Genomic DNA, 13,422 nt, shown 5'->3' on the forward strand with positions numbered 1-13,422 from the left:
TAGTTTTCAGTAAAAAAAAAAGGCTTCCAAGGCTGCTCCACATCAGATCGGTACAGCTCTGTGTTTACATTTAAAATAAATGTTGGCTGTTGCCTAAAGAAGACAGCACACAGAGTCAGCCTAAAATATAACATCCAAAGGACTCTGTAGTGTATACGAGGAAGTACATTTATTTTTCTTTAGAGAGCACCACAAAGAATCACTGTTTTTCCAGTCATCCCTGCAGGAGTTCCTGTCAAAGTGTGGTGTAGATAGAGGCCCCTGAATGTGATTGCAAAGCCTGGAGGAAGGATGGTGGAAAATCTTTAAAGTGAGACTATGTGAACAAGCTCCCACACAATAGTATTCCCCTGTCAGCAGAACAACCGACACCTGCAGGCTTTTCTGTATGTACAAACATGAACTTTTGTTTGGGGCGGATTTTGCCCAGAAATGGCTAAATAAATAAGTGGGTTTGCAAAAGTAGGCTAGAAGGTGCCACGAGGTGTCATGATGTTCGATATATCTTCCTGTTACTCATGTATAACATGTATGATTTTTAATCTAAATTGGCTGATGGCAAAAGAAGGGGAAAAATGACCTTTAAAACTTTTTTGGCTGTGCCTAACGAATTAACATGTGCTGATGTTAAATCAGATGGGAGGTAACACTGTAAATGGTGTCGGCTTGTTCAATTCACGCACGTTTTTTTGCTTCACTTAGAAAAAATCTGAGAAACTGGACAGCATGCAGAGTGGTTTATTTTACAACCACAGGATGCCGAGCTTAAACGGAACTTGTGTCAGGAAAAAACTAACTTCAAACACAAATTATTACACACTCAAACCTTGGAAAACAAATGAGTGCATTTCACTTATGGCCAACAGGGGGTTTGTTAGAGATCTAAAGCAAATATTAGCTCGCTGATTCTTGTGAATCGAGACAAAACATGCCCTACTGAGAAAAGCCAATTTATTATTTTTTTTTTCTATTTTTTATCATGATCCACATACTCAAAGTTAATTTTAGCAAACACTTTGGTAAACTTTTTTAGGGGGAATTTGTTTTAATTTATGGTCTGTAGTTAGGAGGTCTACGTTAATAAACCTGTCCTCAGCAAGAGACCAGAATATTGACCCACCCTACCCAAATAAAACTACAAATTATACAATATTTTTTTTAAATCAATAAAAATAAATAAAACAATCAATAAGTAATCTTTGTAATCAATAAAGTCAATAAACAACTGGCACAGAAATGGATTGTTACCAGTGTGACCCTTTTCATAAACATTTCCAGTGAGCTACTGTAGATGTACCAGTGAACCCACATTCAAAAGGAGGTGGAGGAAGACTGAAAGGGATGGATATGAAGGACATGGAGGAGAGAAAGACAAAAGAAAAGTAGAGGATGACATGGAGGAGAAGAGAAGAGGAATACATAGATTTTTAAATAGTTTTAAACAAGTGCAATTTAGGTGTTTGTCATCACTATCAGCTTTTCATCAACACCATCACTTTTTGTTAACACCATCAGATGTAGGTTTTTGGGGATTTTTGAAAAATAAACAAAAACTTTGTTCAGTTTATGCTGTTTATGTAATAAATGACCATATGTTCTACGTCTTTGTATGCAATAATATATATTGTCAAATTAAAAAAGACATTTAGAAATTTGGGTTCTCAGAATAGTGTGAAATCACAACAGGAGTTTCTACTTTGTATTTCATTACATGTCACAGTAACCAAATGTAAATCCCAAAGTGAAACATAGTTTTATTTAAAAGAGTTTCTGTTTAGAACACGTTCCTTTACATGATTAAATAGCTTAGACATTTATTTACAGGCAAGTAATTCCAACATAGTGTGCGTTTAAGTTTTTTAAAACATGTTGTGTTTCATATCTCAAGAATCCCTGAGCTTCTTTGAAATGGTTCGTCTCAAACAGTGCCATGCTTTGGTATTAAAATTTACTTGATAGGAAAACAATCAGCTTCCTGCATTCTTGACACATTATATAACCCCGAGAGGAGCCACAACTGCTACATTCAGGTGTGGTAGCAAATACTACAGCCAAGGTTTACCCTGTTTTACCACATAGTAAAGCAAACTGTCTACGGCCATATCTTGGGAGGAACAAACCCGTGAGATTTTTAAGAATTTCACAGGATGGCGTAGCGCAGAACAAATACTTTATTGTGGTGTCTGTGGAGTAAGTATGCAGTCGCAGACAAACACAGACATGCTGACCTTCCGCTGCAGGTGGTAAAGGTTGAACGGTTTTGATACTCAAAAGGTCAGACCATGCTTTTTGTCTGCCTGGTCTCAGTAGTTGACATATAAATATAGATTTCCTGTAAAATAAGCCTTTTTACTGCAGATAAATTTAGGCAACATTATAAAATACAAAAGCCTAAAACTAATGTACTAACATATTATTTCTGCACTTACTTTTACTAAGATAGATAGATAGATAGATAGATAGATAGATAGATAGATAGATAGACAGACAGACAGACAGACAGACAGACAGACAGACAGACAGACAGACAGACAGACAGACAGACAGACAGACAGACAGACAGACAGACAGACAGACAGATAGATAGATAGATAGATAGATAGATAGATAGATAGATAGATAGATAGATAGATAGATAGATAGATAGATAGATAGATAGATAGATAGATAGATAGATAGATAGATAGATAGATAGATAGATAGATAGATAGATAGATAGATAGATAGATAGATAGATAGATAGATAGATAGATAGATAGATAGATAGATAGATAGATAGATAGATAGATAGATAGATAGATAGATAGATAGATAGATAGATAGATAGATAGATAGAAATTGGATTTAAGTTCAGGGTTTGACTATGCTAATCTAAAATGTATTTTGAGCTCCTCAGGTGAGGATTTTCTGCTATGCTTCAGATGATTGTCCTGCAGCATAATGCAAGGGGTCTAGAGCTCAAGGTCACAAACCAATGGCTGGACATTATCCTTCAGGATTTTTTGCAAGAGATAAATTAGTGCAAGTCGGTCCTGAAGAAGCAAAGCAGCCCCAGAACCATTACAATACCGCCAACAAGTTTAACTATTAGTACAATTTTCCACCAGACATGATGGGAAACTCACTTTTCATAACATTCCACTTTTGTCTCTTCAGTCCACAAAATACTTTTCCAAGTCTTGGGGGTTAATATGTTTTTTTTTTTTTTGGCAAATATGAGATGGGCCTTTGTGTTCATTTTGGTCAGCAGTCATTTTTATCTTGGATCTTTCCCATGGATGCCATTTTTATCCTGTCACTTTCTTATTATGGTGCTGTGAATGCTGATCTTAACTGAGGCAAGTAGGGCTGCAGTATCTCAGGTTCACCCCTGGCTCATGATTTCACCATTTGTGGATGGTGACTCTCACTCTGGATCACTGGAGACCCAAACTTGTGGAAATAGCTGTGTAACCCTTTCGTTGGCATTGTTTCATGCTGTCAAACATGTTCCATTCAAGTAATTTCTTGTGCTGGGTGTGGTTGGTTGGATTTCATTTTTTCACATGAGGAGGCAGTTACTTTGTCACATCGAGCCATTTTGGTATGGGTAGCTTTTCTTCTTAATAAATGAAAGTAAGCATTATTCATATACTTCTTTTGTGTTTATTTGGGTTATTTTTGTGTGATGTTGCAAATGGCGACTTTTACAGAGGTGTTTGCAAGTTGTGACAGGTTCTCCAAAGGAATGATACTAGGACTGTCTATATTTTACCCAGGTTACCTTAATCTTTTCTGAAAAATTAAAAGATTAAAACTTCCTTATGTAATCAGCACCAAATGGTTAATTTTTGTCAGAGGTGAGTAGACCCGTAGCTCTGTCCAGAACATCCAGTAACTGATCCACATGGGCAGAGCGGTCACAATTTGTACTTTCTAAGGAAACCTAAAGTAAAATATAAACAACAATGGGTCATCAGGAAAGTTGGCTTGATGGACATTTTGCGACGTGCTGAAGGCAGCAGACACTTCCCGACAATGCACTGGGGAGATAACCTCAGCCTCCGATAGCAGGGAGGAAAACGGAAGCCATTAGTCACAGGCTGACCTTTCTCCAAGCTGCTTGTAGATGGGACTCTGAGCAGTAAAAACCCAAACAGCAAGATTCTCTTAAGCCTTCAGGGAAGCGTTAAGAATGAAAACATTAGACTGTTTTCTTTTTACAGTTTATATATTAATAAAGTGACATGCTGTATAAAATATTTTATTTACAGTAAAACTGCAAACATCCCCCTCTAATTAGGTACTTTCATCATTGAAATTTAGGGTTATGTTGATTAGTTATAGGCAATCAGTGTCTTCAGGGTTGGCCCAAGGTTGTATGGGGCCTTGGGGAGAATTTGATTTTGGGCCCTCTTCCTGTCGAGAACATCACCACCACACACAGCATTTTAACAAAGATTTGCTGAAACCTGCAAGAGGGGGAAAAGTTTAATTGGCTGAGTTTAAAAGCAATAATGGATAATTGATTATTATTTGCGCTGATGTATTTGTGAACTAAGCTCAAACACAAGAAAAAAAATTCAACTTGTTGCATCAGATTGCAACTTTGTTAACACAATAATCAAACAATGAAGATTGTTCTTTGCACTTTTACGGACTAAACTTGGCAATTTCTTTTAAATCTTAATATAAAATTTTAAGCAATTAAAAAGTATTTTCATGTATCTATACTGAAACCATCAAACCAAATTTAAAAGAATTTGTACTCTCAATAAACAAATATTAAACTTTTTGATCTATGAGCTGTGTTAAAATTCAAGCATTTATGGGAGGCCCCTGATGGTTTAGGGGCCCTTAGCAGTGGCTTAGTTCATTAATACCTTGGGCTGGCTCTAAATATCTTACTGCTCTGACAGCACTCTAATGCAGTAAGACTGTGTGTTGAAGTAAAATCATTTTGACACTTTTGGTGAAGAGCCACTTGTATTTTATATTTTCCTAACCCAGGATCTTTTGAACCCACAACTAAGCTAACTGAGCCCTGAGCCCGATTAGTTACATTCTTTAAAATTTCTTCTTCCGCAAAAAACATACAACCATGACCCTCCCTTTCAATATTTCCCTTGAGAAGTATAACACATTTTTGTGAAGCTGACATGTCATCAGTTCTCACTGATTCCTTGTATGTAAAAAACAATTTATGTAATTTCACTGTAATTACGTCATGTTAACGGTTATCATGCTTGCTGTGGGGGTCAGTACATTTGTTATCCTTGCTGAGAAGTGGATATTATTGCTGTTACTGTGCCACTTGAATGTTGTTAAGTGAGAAAATATTTAGGTTTGTGAGTATATTTACAAGTGAAGTTCTGCACTTTTATTTGGAAAAAGTAATTGACCCCATTGTTAAATTATAAACTACAGGACTAATCACAAAAGTTTGGTTAAAATTCACTTTTCCCACCTAGGCCTAATTACTGTCTGACCTGTAGATTCAATATGTCAGCTGCATAGAACCTGTCTGGCAACATGAAGTGGGCTAAAGATCTCAAAAGATTCAAGATATAATGAGTTCCTTGTCATGTGTACAGTAGAAACAAGCGTTTCTGTACAATGAATGTTTGTTTGCTGTCCATTGCTGTCTGTAAAGAACTTACATAAACTATCTCCTACTTATCTCTCAGAACCTCTTGGAATACTTTTTCATTAAGCATCAATTTCTTTTTTGTTTCAATTTTATTTCTATTATATGACATTGTCTTGTTTCCTTGTTTGTTTTGTTTATATTGCTTGTTTTTAATTGATTGTCTTTGTTCGGTGTCCATGAGTGTCTAGAAAGGAGCCTTCAAATTAAAAGAATTATTATTAGAAAATCAAAAATATGAAGAGAAAAATAAAGTATAATTTTAACAACAGGGTACAAAAGTAAATAACAAATGTAAACTGAAGGAAGCAATATTTACAATACAGTAGTGGTTGGGCATACAATAGGAACAGTGGGAATTGTGCAGCCTGGCATGATGAGCTTTATAAGGTACAAATACTCTGTGCCATCCAAAAACAAAGTCACCACCTGGGTTTAACAAGGCAAATGGGTAAGAGATAGTGTTGGATGGGTGCAAAAACTTGTTATCACTCATGTAAAAACTTTGTGTTGCAAGGCACCTGCACTATGCCTTCCTCCCTGTGTGTGAGATCATTGTTATCTCTGTGTGAACCAGCCTCCTTTCTGTCTCACACACACACACCCTGTCTGAACTGTCTGTTGAACTGTGCATATAAATAAAGAGATAGGGTGTCAAAAACTTTGTAGTTTCACTGCAAAGTGGGCTACCCTTGCTGCAAGTAACTCTGACTGTATCGTTCTTACCTCTGAGTTGACTAAATAATACCTAACATTTATTGGTCCTTCGAGCCGGATTAATTCAATAACCTTATTTCTCTTTGCTTTAACAGTGACTCTGGGATCCGTGGGGGAAGCCTGACGTTGAGCGAAGCACCGCTGCACAGCCTCCATTAGCCGGAGTGGCTGAAAGTCCCGGTGTGTGTGAATTCACACCTGGCCAGTGGGTTATCGCCTTCCTCGGCACGGGTGACTCTCACAGGGTCCAGAGAGTCACCAAGAAGTCAACTCCGAGGTGAGACAGTTTTAAAATACAGTTCATAGGAAAAGTACTTAACAGTCGTTGGTAGTGCGTCGCCGGTAAGGACGCTGCATTCGGATGGTTTTATTCCACCGTGAAAGGAATAGTGACAAATTAAGGTAGGGCCCCGCCAAGAAGGGGGCCAAATAAAACGACTAAGGGTTATTCCCCTGCGAGGGAATAGAATAAGCGCTATAAAAGTAAAAAGAACGGAGTAAATTGAGCTCATAAAATAACACCAAGTTAATTTAGAAAAATTACAAGGTACCTGAAACTAACTGTGTGACTGTGTTGTGTGTATATGGAGGACTAAGCATTTTAATAGAATCAGCAGGATTCTGCTAGTCCTGTGTTTTATTTTGCCCAGATTAAAACTACGTACTGGTGACTTTGGAGATTCAGGTCGGATTTCATTCCAGAAAATTACCACCGCTGCGAATTAGTCGCAGTAGAAGGGCGTGTTAATGTCCTCTCCTTAAAGTCTCATGCCAGTGACCTTTTATCTGGGACATTTATACTACAATTAAACTAACATAAAACATAATGGGGAAGAAACAAAGTAAACTAATTGACTTAGAAGGGGAGGTAAAGTTTATGGAGAACTATGTAAAAGGAGCAGGTATGATCTATCATAGATGGAATAAAAAATAAAAAACATGGGTTTTTGGGCAAATTAGATACAAAGGATGTCTTAAAATTACAAGGGGATCTAAAATTAGAAATAATGAAAACTAAAAAGAGAAAAATAACAAAGAACAATGGGGAAGGGACAGAGAAAAAGCTCTGATTTAACAGAAATATGTACACGATGGCATAAAAATACGGATTTTCAGGTAACTTAATTATCACTGAAATCCTAAAACTACACGGGGATCTTAAACTGGAGATTATGCATTCAAAAGATTCAAGAGACAATAAAAAACCTTGCCAGATTATAATTTCAAAGGGAACTTTTCAGTCCCTGAGTGCAGACAGTTGATAAACAGATTAAAACAAAAAGATGAATAAAAAAAAACAAAACAATAAGAGCAGCCTTTAACTGACATAGCCATAATACTGAGGCCTTAAGAAAAGCACAGGAAAAAACTTTCAGCTTAACTGAAAACAAATAAAGGGGGGCGGACCGCCACCCATCCCAGGTTAGAATACCAAGGTAGCCCCAAATTATAAAGACTAAGAGGTGGTTTTAGAGGATGTGGTAAAGGAAGTTAAAAGAGGAGGTGACAATGTGGACAACATGGAAACTGTCCAACTGGACAACCCAGTGAACAATGACTAGAGAAGGGAGAACAGAATGTTGTTAAAGAAGTAATCTGAGAGTAAAAGATTTTGTAGGCAAGCATTAGTGAGAAACAGGTGCTTTAAAAATCCTTCTATGGTGTTATACTACCAACAATATCATGATAAAATGCAAAAGATTCATTTTACAGGGAAATAATTCCATATTTGGCTCAGATTGTGTGCATTCTTGATTTTTCCTCTTTGAGAGAAGTTAAATTTCAACTCTGTGAAACGACCTTGACAAAGAGATGCAGCTGCCTGAAAACAAAGATAAAACTTCTGCAAACAGCAGAAGCCTGTCTCTGCTGAAAGGTCTGAAAAAAAATAAAATAAATTGTAACTCTACCCTGCATGTGTCAAACTCAAGGTCCGCGGGCCAAAATCGGACCCCAGAAGTTTAGTGATTCTCTAGAAGTAGAGCCTTTTTTAATATGGTGATTGTGTGCTTGAATGTTATTTTGTCAATCAATAAGCAGTTTTGTTTACATTCTGCCACAATCTGCCTTTTGAAAATGTTTTGAATCTTGCTCTTTATGTAAAAAAAAAAAAAAAGAAAAATTGGCTAAAGTCTGCAGACACAAAATGAACCTGGATTGAAGCTCTAACTATGTTTATTTAATCTGAGATCCTCTCCAAATGCAACAGTATATGTCAGTCTACATGAGATACTAACAAATTCACCTACTGGTATAATATAAAGATTGAATATGTGAAACAAACAATGATTAAAGTTTTTCAACAGGTGATGCTCATCCAGAAGGAAGACAGTGTTCCTAGGAAATGCAGCTCATTCATTAACAATCAATTTTTCTCCTATAGGTGGAAGGTTTGCTGACTAATCATAGGCTGGATCTATGAAACATTATGTGCACAGAACAAATGACCAAGGTTCTGACTGACCTATGAACCTCACTGACCTGACAATGATAACATGACACCCAACAGACAACACCTTTAAGGTGGACCCACTAAGACCACCTTATTGATTCTTGGTGAATAAAAAATAATAATTGAAGCGTTCAAAACAGACCTTGTGAAAACAAAAGGGGTTATGAGGAAACAATGTGCATTTTAAGAATAATAGAAGTCAAATTATGTTCAAATTTTTGCAAATAAAATGACTCTGACAGAGAAATAAGTAAGTAGTGTGTGAATGTGTGTGAATGGGAATGACTGATTTCATTGTAATGCATCTTTGAGGGACTTTAAAAGCGCTAATAAAGGTCTGATGTTCTGATGATCTTTGCCAAACGTATATCTTAATAAGGTTTCCAGAATCTTTTTCGAAAAATCATATAAAGATGGCAAAGGTTCTACCTGTATTGAAAATACTGATAACCATAAGAAAGTTCATAGATCCGTCTTCAATTTTTCATAATTCTTTTACAAACGGTATTTAAACGTTCATGTGGCCAAATGTCTGTGTTTGACTTTCTGTTTTTGTGAAATAAATGTCTGTTTCATGTTATGTAAAAATTAGAGTCCTCAACATACCATAATAATATTAGGTCAGTTCTCTATGGTAAAACAAAAAGATTTTAACAGATGTTTAGACTTTTTCCAGTCAGGTTCAAAATGATTGAATTAGACTCAAACTTAACATAAGATGAAATGAACCTTAACAGAATTACTGGACTGGACTGAAATAGATAAAACTTTAGTTAATTGAAACAAACTTTAGTTACTTGAACTAAATACAAAGCTGACTGAAACTGTATGTTGTATCTATAAAACTGGGTAAGACAAACTAAGATTATAAGATATATGCCCTTCATTTTTTGTGTTCATCAGTGAGTGAGTTTTTATTTTTTATTTTTAATAAGAACTAAACCAAGCATTATTTATAATAATAGCAACTACCAAAAATATTGATCTCATTGTTAAATGTAATAAGGACTTACTTTATAAAATATGATAAAAAAGAATAATAAGAATTTGGAAAAACAGAGGCTTTAAACCTCTGCAGGAACAGCACTGACACTGTCAAAAGTGGATCCTAATACAGGAATCTGGAAGCTCATTCTGGCGTGGACAGTCAAAGTCCATCCAAGGACACATTTAGATGAGGCAGAGGGACAAATACAGGGCTTAGCTGAGAGCAAAGAGAGCAACATGCATCCTGCCCTAGCTGCTGTCCCACCTGAACTGTGGTCCCAATCATCAACTGATGTAGGGCTTATAAAGGGGTTCCCACCATACAAGGTTAAACTAATATCTGAAAAAAGGCCATTAGTCCGCCAATACCCCTTCAAGCCAGAAGCTGAAGAAGGTATTAAGCCAGTAATACAAGATATGTTGAAGTCAGGAATATTAAGAGAAGCACCTGACGCTACATGCAAGACATATCACACTGACATCACTATTATTATCACAGCCAAACATAACTCTAAAAAGATGTGCCCTTTAAATCCAAGTACTCTAATACCTACTGCAGATGGAAAACCACATTCTTATAAAGCAAAAGTTGAAGAAGACACCAAACCCAGACAAGACATTTCTCAAACTCTTATACCAGATTCATGTGTTGTGTTTGTAGATGGCTCAGCATCTAAAGATGAATATGGAAAGAATAGAGTTGGTTATGCAGTAACAACCATCGACAGGATAATAGAAGCTAAATCTCTACCCAATACATGCTCAGCCCAAACAGCAGAATTATATGCTGTAGTAAGAGCATGTGAATTACATGAGGGACAAATACTTACTATATACACAGACAGCCAATACGTTTTCGGATCAGTACATCACCATGCTAAGATTTGGCAAAATAGAGGTTTTAAAACATCATCAGGGACAGAACTAACTCATTTCAACCTATTAAAGAGAAAATGTCAGATCTGCTATTTATAGACACAGACGTGCTGAAAGACGCCCAACAGTCAGCACCCAAGACAGAAATAAAGGCCTGGCTAAAGAGAGGAGCACAGAAAAACGATGACATTTATCAGATAGAAGATAAACCAATCCTCCCAAAACATTTATACAACACAGCGGCTACAGTGACACATTGGGAAGACCCACGTGTCAAGGGGGGAATATGTCACATCTGGTAAAGCATTAATGCTACACTATAAATTTTTCTGACTAGGCAAAGAATTTTTGCAGATCATGCATAATTTGTTGCAAACACGGGGGAAGAAATATTGCCTAGTCGTAATAGATGGACCTAGTGACACATTTCTTCCCCACATATGGTATCCCACAGACTATAAGGTCAGATAATGGAACTCATTTTGTAAATAAATTAATAGAACTAAGTTCTAATGCATTAGGGTTTCAGTTAAAGATTAAGGAAAACAATGGAAGAAACAGGGAGGCCATGGCCCGAATGCCTATCCCTGGTTAAATTATGGATGAGAATAACTCCAAATCAAACTGGTCTTACTCCATTTGCCACCTACTGTAGATCATTGTATAACTCCACCCACTGTGTTCTGAGCCTGAGATCACATGGCACCAAGTTGCTGATGTGAATTTGTATTCTCAAAGAAATAGTACATGGCAGACCGTTTTCTCTGCCTTCTGACATGAATGAAATAGAGAAAGCACAACAGGAAACTTCATTAGCTGAGTGGATGAATAAAATGTTGCAGACAAAAGAAAAACAAATGTCCAGTGGTCTGTCGATAATCTCTGCTCCTATCCCACAGAATGACCTGAGGCCTGGAGACCTGGTCCTGATTAAGACACTCCACCGGAAGGATTGGAGCACTCCTTGGTGGAAAGGGCCGTTTCAAATACTTCTGACAACGCCCACAGCTCTGAAAATAGCAGAGAGGCCTTCCTGGATCCATAAAACCCACTGTAAGCCAGTTTTGCCGTTACAGGAGCCAAACCAACCGACGGGGTAGCAGAGGAAGTCCGGGTTCAAAGGAGTTGGAGGACCCATATGGCCCAGCGTCTCAAACTGGTGAAGAAAACAGCTGATCTGCGCCCAATTATAAAATGGCTCTCTGTAACATGTGGACAGGACTGATAAGCCTGAGCTTAATTCTGGTAGCAGGACTCTTTCTCTATCTAAAGCAGGATCCACAGGAGGTGATACCGAACCAGAAGAGATGGACATCAGACGGGACCCATCTCAGACCACTGACGGAAGGACATGACACACACCCATTTCTGCAAAATTACTGGTATCGTTATGTGTATGACACAGCTAAAACTCAAAATAAAACTGATTGTTATGTGTGTTCTATAATGCCTGTGCATTCCCAAGGCCCCACCATATATGTCAAAGCTATGAACCTCACCGAGACAAGTTGCGCCATATCAATGGGCCTGATAGGATATACAAATAAAAAGTTCTTTCTTATGCCAAACCAATCTTTCAGTAACCAGAGATTAAATTACAGTTGTGACCCAGAAAACTGCACTTGCGACAGAAAACAATGGCAACCTCTCAACATTACAGGGAAATCAGAACCATTCAAAGCATATGTAACAGACCCCGGAAACCATCGACACTGCATAAGACAAAATATTACAGGGAATCATACTCATTTTGTAGGGAATACTACGAAATGTAACTACTTCTACACTTACAGGAATAATCCCGGAAACGGCACATACCTGATAGAAGGGGTGGCATGGTTATGTGATAATAACGCTTATGTACTTCCACCCAGTTGGTATGGTGTATGTGCCCCAGTTTTCACATCAGATCACACTGTGGTACTTAGTAAGCAGACTATAGTTATACCACATAGGAGATCAAAAAGGGAAATAGATGTTAAACCACATGACCCCATTTGGGGAACAAATGTCCCAGATGAATTTAAACTTTGGTCTAAAGATGATAAAACATTATTATCTCTCTTACCCTGGTTAGGTGTGGGCAAATTAATGCTGCGCGTGGAAACTTTAAGTTATCGATTTGGATTGTTTCTAAATAACTCCATAATAGTAGAAGAGGGTCAAAACACAGAAATGAGCGCTATGCGAGCCATGATAATTCAGAACCGCATGGCTTTGGATATTCTAACAGCATCAACGGGGGGCGTTTGTGTTCTATTGAATAACACCTGTTGCACATATATCCCAGATAATATACACTCTGCAAACATAACGGGAGCATTAAACAACCTACGGAATCTGCAAAATGTCATGGCACATGACCACCCAGATCCTAACTCTTCTTGGTTAGATTGGATGCTCACAGGGGGATGGATAAATCTGTTTAAGGTTCTCCTAGTTGCAGTAATAGCATGCATGGGCCTTCTGTGTCTCCTGTCAATATGTATTATCCCATGTTGCAAATGCATGGTACAAAGAATAGTAACTCAGTCAGTCACTGTAGCATATGCAACACTGAACCAGGTAGAAATGCACGAAAATGAAGGGGACGATTATGATGACATGTTGTAAATAAATCACATAAAAAGCCTGAGTGTACTCATACATTGTATTTCATAAAATGACCTTACAGCAGAAAATCGAAAGAAGTTGTTGCTTAAGTGAAATGAGAAAAAGTACAATGATGACATAAACAGGGCAGATTTTTTCATTCTTTTATTTT

Source organism: Girardinichthys multiradiatus, chromosome 13 (genome assembly GCF_021462225.1).
Source record: "Girardinichthys multiradiatus isolate DD_20200921_A chromosome 13, DD_fGirMul_XY1, whole genome shotgun sequence".
Taxonomy (NCBI): Eukaryota; Metazoa; Chordata; class Actinopteri; order Cyprinodontiformes; family Goodeidae; genus Girardinichthys; species Girardinichthys multiradiatus.